Here is a 10638-nt window from a genome sequence, read left to right as displayed (position 1 = left end):
TGAAAATGACAAAGTCATCAGTTTTCATGAGCTGGACTCATCATGTTCTCCTGTTTACAGAAGAGAAAAGTAGAAGAAACAAATTCAAAGACAAATAAATTGTAGGATCAAACTGTGGGGAGGAAACAGAGACACAGTCGTGGTAGAAAGTTTAAATTCTACGATTTTACAATTCAGTACACAATGAGAATGATCTAGCCCATACCAGATGTTAATGTTAGATAAGTACAATCTCAGATGTCATATCCTACATCATTATTTAACTAGGATTAAGGCAAAATGCAAAGGCAGTGTGTGAAAATCCACCTTCACCTCCTTCAGCGGGAGTGACGGGGCCGAGGAGAAGAGATTTAAAAACAGACAGAGAAGAGGCCTGACGTACGTACCAGGTGACTCTTATTTGAAGTTGTCTGAGGTCGGACGCGACTGAATGCAGGACACGAGATGTTTCAAGAGGTCAGGGTCTGCAGGATAAAAAACACAGTTGCTTCTGAGCAGAGCTGAAATCCTTCCTGTCTAACTTTCACTGCCTCTGTCTGCAAGATGTCAAAACGTGAAGAAGTGAAGAAGAAGTTTTAAATAACTTGTGTTTTTTCATCTTCCAGATACAACAACAAAAAGACATATTAACAGATGTAAGTCTTTAAAGCAAAGAAATGTTTAGTTTTTTCAATTTTATTTTGGAGAGGTGATTCCATTCACTGAAGCTGATCTACATTTGAATTCTGTGCAGAAACTTTAGTCCAAGGAAATGTCATCAAATGTGAGAAACCAGAGTTTGGTTAAAGAAACGCTGAACGTCTGCAAAGCTACTGGTCCGGACGGGATTCCCGGCCGCGTCATCAAGTCATGCGCAGCTCAGCTGGCTGGAGTGTTTACACACATCTTCAACCTTTCGCTCTCTCTGTCTGTACTCCCAGCCTGCTCCACCTCCACCAAATCCTCCACCATCTCATCACTGAACCACTGGCGACCTGTAGCCCTGACCCCCATCGTGAGCAAATGCTTCGAGAGGCTGGTCAGGGACTTCATCTGCTCTGCACTACCCGAGTCACTGGACCCGCTACAGTTCGCATACCGCCACAACAGGTCCACTGATGATGCCATAGCCCTGACACTCCATGCTGCCCTGTCACACCTGGAGAAGAGAGACACGTATGTGAGAATGCTGTTTGTAGATTACAGCTCAGCATTCAACACCATCGTTCCCTCGAAGCTGGACAGGAAACTGCAGGATCTAGGACTGAGCAGCTCCCTCTGCAGCTGGATCCTTAACTTCCTGTCTGACAGACGCCAAGTGGTCAGACTGGGCAGCATCACCTCATCCCCCATCACACTGAACACTGGTGCTCCACAGGGGTGTGTACTGAGCCCTCTCCTGTACTCACTCTACACCTACGACTGCACGGCCACTAACAACTCCAACATCATTGTGAAGTTTGCGGACGACACTACAGTGGTGGGTCTTATCACCAACGGTGATGAGACGGCTTACAGGGAGGAGGTCAGCGCCCTGACCCACTGGTGTCAAGACAACCATCTCACCCTCAACGTCACAAAGACAAAGGAGCTGATAGTGGACTTCCGGAGGTGCAGGGAAGCACACACCCCCATCACCATCAACAGCGCTGTGGAGAGAGTGAGCAGCTTCCGTTTCCTCACTGGATGCATCACGACCTGGTACGGCCACAGCACCGCCTACAACCACAAAGCTCTCCAGAGAGTGGTGCGGTGTGCGGAAAGGACAATTGGAGGTGAGCTTTCCTCCCCCCAGGACATCTGCAGGAAGCGGTGCCTGAGGAAAGCGGAGAGGATCATCAAAGATTCCAATCACCCCAGTCACAAACTGGTCAGACTACTTCCATCAGGCAGGAAGAACTGCAGTATCCGGTCCCGCACCAGCAGACTGAGAGACAGCTTTTTCCATCAGGCCAGCAGACTGATGAACACTTCATAGACACCTCACCTGCACTTACCAGAACTGTACATAAATGCCACTTGTTTTGCACAATATCCAACTGCCGACCTCTGTATATTTTATTTTATTTAATTTTATATATATGTACACACACACACACACACACATATGTATATATACATATTCAGTAATGCGCATACATTCTATATTTGTACATATATTTATTCTTATAATTCTCAGATTCCCATTAATATATTTCTTATTCTAATGTTATTGTATTTTGCACACCTCTGTTGCTTGTGAAGCTCGCACACAAGAATTTCACTCACATGTGCTGTACCAGTGTACCTGCACATGTGATGTGACAATAAAAGTGATTTGATTTGATTTGAAAACCTCAGTGAGGTCTTTAAACACACAAAAACAAAGATGCTCAAAATCAAACAAAGTCCCCATACGGTAAAAAAATACATTTTTCCTGGCCAAAATATATTTCAAATATATGGTAAATATATGTTGTATTTGTGATGCTCAAAAAATATATATTTTTGAAATTGAAAATATATTTTTTTCAAACCAAAATACATTTCAAAAGATATTTTAGGGTGAAGAAAATACATTTCTAACCTCACAGTAGAATGTATATCAAAGTATCCTTTATTTAAAATGTATTTAGTGCAATAATGATAACAATAATAATAAAAGTAACCACGTTTTATGTACATATGCAAAAAACAGTTGGATTCAAACAAAACAGTTAAAGGTTTAGCAAGAATTAGGTTGTTTATTCATTTGCTTACAGTATTTCACATTACACAATATCTCACTATAATGTAGCGTTCACTTTGAAACTATCTGTCAGTGATACAGTAAACAAGATACAACAACTGCTATGTACACTTTAGTTTTTGACAATATATACAATATAGTACTTAAAGGAACACACTCCACTTTTTTTGGAAATAGGCTCATTCTCCCTCAGAGTTAAAAATGCAGTGTCTTCTTTCTAGATCTGTACGTTATTAGGACTCTGGAGCGTGATCTTACGGGATGGGGCGTAGCCAGGATTTTTGGTCAAGGCGCCATATTAGCAGGCCAAACAAATGCTTGCTGTGTGGTCGGTTGTAATGTTAGATTGCACTACTGGCAAGGGAATAAGCTTGAAAATGGGCTCTCTTTTCACTGTTTCCTCACCTGGAAGCATCATGAGGGAGCTTATGTGTTGGATGTTACCAAAAGAAGGCGTCTAGCCTGGATAGCAGCTGTGAGACGAGCTGATATTCAGTTCTCTACCATCCCCAGATATCTGTTGGTGTGCTCCAGACATTTTCATTCAGGTAAGTTCTGAATAAGTTCATATTATTCTTTATAACCTATTAGTTTTATTTTCAATGCGCTCTGAGGTCATAGCAGATTAGAACAAACATCCTAATGAGTGATTTTGCAGAACTACCTTCTATTTATAGAGTTGCTAATTATTTGGCATTATTGCAGCAAACCAGCCAATGAAATGGATGAAACAAATCCTTACTGGGTTCCAACGCTACACATGGGGCACTACAAAATCCCTGCTTCGAACTACATGCTACATACCACCATGCCAATCAGATTACTTCTTCCATGTGAGGGTGAAAAGGTGACCCTTCTGGATAAGATGGCGAGGGTTTGCTGCATTTTGGTGAACATGTGCCCCAGTGTGGTAGTAAAACCAGGGAAAAATGCTCTTGTTAAATATTCTTAAAAGTCTTGTGCTGTATATGTAGTGATAAGTTTTCTAAAGAGACCGTAAATTACAGAATGCTAGGAGTGGGTGATATTATTTAAGTGCTGTCATGATTTTATGTGAACATTTTGTCATTTGTAAACTATAAACGACATGGATTCTACATTGTAACTGATGTGATGTTCTACAAAGTGGTTTTAATTAAAAATAGGCAAACATTTGTTTGTTTCTTTATTCAACTTTTGAACAGTGTTACTTAGTAAGTACATATTCAGTAAATGCAAATTATTTACATGGCCCCCCTAAATACAACATTATGGGTTATTCAGAACAGAACTAAGCTTGGAAAAATATTTTCCCATCAGTTGAGACAACGCCTCCACAGCAGCAGGTGGAATTTTTCTTTTTTTGAGGACGGCTTCTTTTACCTGTCACTACGGATGGTCTGCTTATGTTTTGATTGAGAGACTTTTTTGGGCAGCTGAAGAGGAGAAGTCTATCTTATGGCCAACTGCTGACTGTATCTTGGTCATATTACCCAGCAAAACCCAGTATGCAGGTTCATCTGTAACAGTCCTTGTGCCACGGATCAACACTGTTGCTTCTACTTTAAACAGAAGAGCAGCGACATGGGTGCAGGTCTCCACGACTCTGGCCATACAGGTGCAGTGGGCGGCTTCAACCTTCCCTGTGATGCTCACAGTGACCCATGGCTGCAATGCTGGTTCATTCAGTCTTTGAGAGTGCAGTACCTGAAACACACACAGACAAAGTTAATTTAAAGACAAGAACTTTAATGAGCCAAGGCCGACACAGATGTGTTTAATACAGTATACTTTCAAATCCATTTATCATAAATGTAACAAATAAAGTGTTTTTATGTATCCATCTATAGAACGCTGCATGTTATATTCTAAATCTGCCTGTTTCTTTTTAGAAACCTATCAGCAAAAAAATGAACCTAAAGTATGTAATGCAAGGATGTCATCACTTCGACTTTAAGTGACAATTATGGATAAGGAGATTCTGCAGGTCATTGATCAATGTATAAAACTAAAATAAAATGTATTTTTAGTGACACAGGACACAAACATGGAAGCAAGATGTGTAATTAGGATTATTTATAATAAATATGAATTAATTAGTGCAATTTCTTTAACCATAGAAAATGACTAAATGCTTCAGGACAATGTCACATCAGTGCACTGAACTCACTATGTTATCCCTCTAACAGCCTCCACATGTTCTCACTGTAATTTCCCCTCATGAATGAATTTATGCTGCACTAATCTGAATGTTCAGGGGGAAATCAAATGCATTTTACTCGCAGTACTCAAGCTGACTTACCTTTGTTTGGATGACGACGTATTCACAACGTGGAGGCTTAAAAATAGCCAAATCTTGTACCCGGTTCTTGGTGGATGTGTGCCTCCAGAGATTTATAATGGCGAAATTGGTTCGCCGTGTATGCGCTGACTCCACAGACAAGGTACGAGACTAGATCATGCTAAGTCAATAGCGGTGTGGTCTTCAGGGTTTCTACTCCACTGCCGTATTTCATACGGGTCCACATTTCCAATGCACGCTATTTTTTTGCAAGTACCGTCTCTTTGCATCTGGACACAATCTGTCTCTATACCGTCCTTTTTCTTTTGAGCTGCTTTTCAGAATGGCTCGTCCTTCCAACTAGAGCAGGGCGATATGACCAAAAATATTTATCACGATATACATTTGAAAATTTGCGATAACGATATAACTGACGATATAATTGACACTAGACAAAATACTTTACAACTCCACAACTTTATTAGTGCAAAAAACCCCATCAATGTATTTTCACTTAAACAAGCAGCTTTTTTTATGTGCATTAAAGTTATACAAAAATTAACAGTGCAAATGCAAATTCCTCGCTGACAGTTTAACCAAAAGGCATTTCCAGTGGAAACTGGCCGACATATCCTCAGCATAACCATGTATAATATCCACAAAACTTAAAAAGAGGTTATACACACACAATACGGTAATATTATGTTGAAGCACAGTACGTATCACTCCGCGAGGCTCCTGCCTACGATAGCCGTAATGCTCCGACAATCCATCAAGCGGTGCAGCTTCGTAGCTTAGCAAAGTCGGACTAAAACATTTGACAGATTTTTGAGCGCCGTGTACATAAAATCGTCTCGAGGTCAGTAAACACAACCAGAATTCATACATAAGGCACACGGGATTATAAGGGGCACTGTTGATTTTCAGAAAAATCAAAGGATTGATTTTAAGTGTGCCGTATTTTCCAAACAACACTGTAATAACGACGGCCCGCTAGCATGCGCTACCAAAAATAGTGCTTTGTTGTGTATCTGACGGACGAAAGCTAAACCAGTTCCACACCACTGAAGTTGCAGCATTTTTACAAACCAGTTCTGGTTCATCCGTTTCATTTAACGATCCACCATACCTCTTCTCATTCTGCGTTGCCGCCATGTGCGTATGTAAACATAGGCACTGCGCATGCGCGTTTTACACATATTCTATCGCAATATTTCATTTTCCTATCGTTGCCCAAAATTACACCGGTATTACTGTGAACGGTATGATATGGCCCAGCCCTACTTCCAACACAGTGGTTGTGTCCAAATTCATGGGCTGCATCCTCCTGAGGCCGCATTTGTAGACCGATTACGTCACAGCGACGCGCCGAAGGCTGTCCAAATTTGTAGACTCCTCCGAATGCAGCCGACAAATGCGTCCTCCTTTTCCCCGAATTTGAAGGATGGGTCGGGTGTGTCCTTCGTGGCCCACCATATCCCAGAATTCATAGCGCGGCCCAGCCAAACTCCAGTTTCCGGCAATGGTGGCCGCTACTAAGTTTTAAAATTACTTTTATTAATCTTTCTGGGTCACAAAATAAACTTTGAACATATTTTCAGGCGAGAATGTAGCTGTGTAAACTTCAAATATCTGCTCGGTTTATCAAGATATTGCATATTTGCAAAAGTGCTTCGATGTTTTCGGAGACGTTACCCACCAGCCTGATAGCTAGCCGAGAGCTCGAGGGTCACTGAAGCCGCCGAGAACGGCACAACTCCCGGCACATAATTTTCAGATCACCCCGTGTTTGTTTTGATTCGTGGCCTGCCAATATGGTGCTGCGCTCCCACAATGCATTGCGACGTTACGTCAACTCCAAAGCCCTTTGCCTGCAGGAGAGTATGCGCATGCGCATTGCCATGGTGATTTTAAAAATAAAGATAAAATGAAAAGTAATTAATAAAAAGTATATATTTAAAGATTCCCACAAATGTGCAATGAACGTGCAAAAATTGTATTTATTAGTTGTTGCTGTTTCTTTCTTTCTTTCTTTCTTTCTTTTTTTTTTGAAAAATAACCGACATCTCTGAGGCGCGAATTCCGACAGTGAGAGGAACGGCCGGATACAGGAGACGGGAAGAAACAAGCCAATTATGTTCGCGTTAATTAAGTGGTTGGAAGATGTAAAATTCTCAATTCTGCCAACTGCACATATACGAGATTTTAATGAGGATGAATAATCAGCCGGCATGGAGGAAACGGACCTTTATTTGGTGGAGTGGTGACAAGGAGCCAAAAGGCGGGTGGCCGGTCTATGAAGCCTCCATCATGAAGCTAGCAGGTGCCTTTTCTCAAATATAATATTACTTTATTCTGGCTTATTTGGCACGGAAGCGTAGAGCTGCCACCCAGGCAAAAGAAAAATAGAAGTATATCACGTTATAACGTTTAAAGGTTTATCGTGCTAACAATATACTATCATGTTAGTACAATATACTTTTCACGTTTGAACAATGTAATATCACGTTATTACAATATAAATAATTATCACGTTCGTACAATATTGTGCGAACGTGATAATTATGTATATTGTAATAACGTGATATTATTTTATACAAACATGAAAAGTATAATGTTAGCACAGTAAAGCTCTATTTTTCTTTTGCCTGGGTGGCAGCTCTACGGTTCCATAATTTGGTAATCAAAATATGTAACTTAATTAATTATATTGTGACGTACTTTAGCCTTTTCTTATTATTCTGCCTTCTCAGAAAGGGAAAAAAAATACAAATAAAACTGTTTACACTTGTTATATACAATAACTATCAAAACCTATTCACATTTAATTTGACTTTCACAGAAATCCCACCTCTCCTTCTGGCTACAGACCACTTACTTACCAAGGTTAGAAACAAAGCACAGTTATGCTTTATTAATATTCGCTAATTACAGTGTTCCACATTTCCTTGCTTTTTTAGTCATTTTTAGGCTTTTTAGAGTTTTTTTTGGTTGTTTAGCAGTAATGTTTCTGCCTATTTATTTCAGCCCATGAAATCAAATGCAGATCTTCCTGATGTGAGATTTACATAAATCTAAATAATTTTGTTTGTCGTTATCATTAATGTTGTTGTAACTACAGGGGTCCAACAAAGAATGGCCACGCATCATACTGATGTCTTCGGAAATTTATTCCTCTCTCTCTCACACTCTTAATGTCTTCAGACACCGTGAAAACTGAAGAAACACAAAGTTTACAACATAACTGTTTGAGCTTATCAGTCTCTCATATCATTGTCCATAAACAGTCTTGTGCAAGCAGAACAGAAAAAATGCACAATAATGTATATCACAAAAATGTCCTCTCATTACCAGCGTAGAACACATATGCAACATTATACAAACATTATACATGAAACCATACCGTGTGCGCCTCTTGGACCACATGTAGAATGACATTAATGTCGAGGCGGTAGACGCATCTGTAGCCATGTATCCATGCTAGCTTCACAATGCCATGGTTGTGCTCTCAACCAAACTCTGGTCATGTGACCATTACAAACTCTACCTCATACAAACATTACAGCACTTTACATATTTAACAAACCCATATTTTGTAATCACATATTTTAGACATGTTTTTTAATCAATGTTACACTTTTATCATCTTATCTTGTAAATAAATGAACCAAATTAAGCATGAATCTATCACAGAAACATATGAAATAAACAACTTTATTTTAACTGTCTCAGGGACAGTTACAGTTGTTACTGTTGTTGTTTTTGTGCAGTTTACAATCATATAAACCTAGCAAGCATCAGTCAGCACAGTGACTAACCTAAACAGATTCTTGCTTTATTCACATATATTATATGTAATTATATATACTTGTACATTGTACCTAGGGTTGCAGCCACTTGGCCCCGCCCCATTGTTGTGACAGCCCTGATTGTACTTACACACTGCATCTGAACAGGGAACAGTCTGCCACATTAATGTATTTTTAAGTGACTTGTTTGTAATACATGAATTGTTTTCTTACAGATGTCAAAGTCTCAACCTCATGCTGCCCTCCCCCATCCTCCTAAAGTAAGTATTTGTTGTTGTAGTTTTTTATGCAGTGTCTGTGTCACATGCTAATCATAATTATTGAAATAATAACTCTTTTCTAACAGATTTTCCCAAACACTAGCTGTGTTTGTTGTCATTCAGACCAGTACTACTGCTTAGACATTGCTTAGTGGTCATGCATGTTTGGCAAGCTTGTTATGAGACCAAAACAGTAGGCCTGTCACAATAATCAATATATCGACTGATCGCACAATATATGTACATGACCTCAATAATTGTTGATGATGCAATATATCTGCCATTATATTTACATAAAAAATTACAAAAATAAAATATAATAATAACAACAAAATAACATTAAATAACATTGTTTTCTATTTGTTAGAAAATTTACTATTTATTCAAGTTTTTAAGGTATCTAATATTTTGATACCTAATTTCCATGATCTAAATATTTTAAGAATTAGATGTTGGTTTGTCAATTGAAAGTGTGTAGATCTTGCATTATTGTGGTGTTATATTATAATTAGGGCTGCACGATTTTGCATAAAATGAGAATCACGATCTTTTTGCTTAGAATTGAGATCACGATTCTCTCACGATTTTCTTTTCCAATATAAATATTTATTGCACTTATTAACTGCACATCAACTTCGTAACAGTTGAGACTGAACATAAAAACAATAAATGTCTCACATTTTGTCGTTGCCGCAAAATTGTTGCTCGACACTGCATGTATAGAGCAGGTAGTGCAACATTTGAAAAATAGTTGCGGGATGGCACTGTGTAGCGTTTGTCTAGGGTGTTGATCATTTTCCTAAATCCCTCGTTTTGCACAGTGTTGATGGGAGCCATGTCTTTAGCCAGTGATAAGTGATAGCCTCCGTAATTTCTTTGTGCCTGCGGGAGTTCGACGGGTATGGGGAAGCGCTGTATAAGGTTCCCGTTATCGATGTTTGGGTGGTTGACCGGGACGGATTTTCTCCTGTCACTTTCTTGGCCTTTACAGCTTCGTCATCTCTCACGTGCTCTCCGTTGTTTTTTCCCTGCCAGCTGGCTTCTGTATCACGTGGTATAAGGCTCCGCCCTTGTCATTTGTTGAGCAGAGTGAGCGCTTGTTTTCATGCAGATTATGTCCCGGATCAAAATGCGGTACAATCGTCATCTTTTTTTTTTTTTTTTTTTAAATCGTTGTCCTTTGGAAATGAGATCGCGATTTTCTAACGATTAATTGTGCAGCCCTAATTATAATTATACATTCAAAGACATAAAATGGTCTTAAAATGACAATGACATAACTTGTTGCAATTGTTTATGGGGCAATATACCGACCAACAAAAAGTTGTTATCGTAACAGGCCTACAAAACAGACGGTTTTATGATTGATAAATACAAAAAATAAATACATTTAATTTCTTTGAGATTCTCTGATATTCAGCTACAGTTCACAACACAGCTACCTGTACATGCAGTACTATACTGTAAATTTAAATCTCTGCATTTAGCATCCGACTAGAAGAGTCACAGTTACTGCCTCTTTCTTTGTTTTGTTTTTTTTTGTTTTTTTGTTTTTTTTACAAATACCTGTACTATTACTAACACATTTACCGTTTTACTTTT

Source organism: Oreochromis niloticus, linkage group LG1 (assembly GCF_001858045.2).
Source record: "Oreochromis niloticus isolate F11D_XX linkage group LG1, O_niloticus_UMD_NMBU, whole genome shotgun sequence".
In the NCBI taxonomy this organism is placed as follows: Eukaryota; Metazoa; Chordata; class Actinopteri; order Cichliformes; family Cichlidae; genus Oreochromis; species Oreochromis niloticus.
This window is presented reverse-complemented; position numbering follows the sequence as displayed.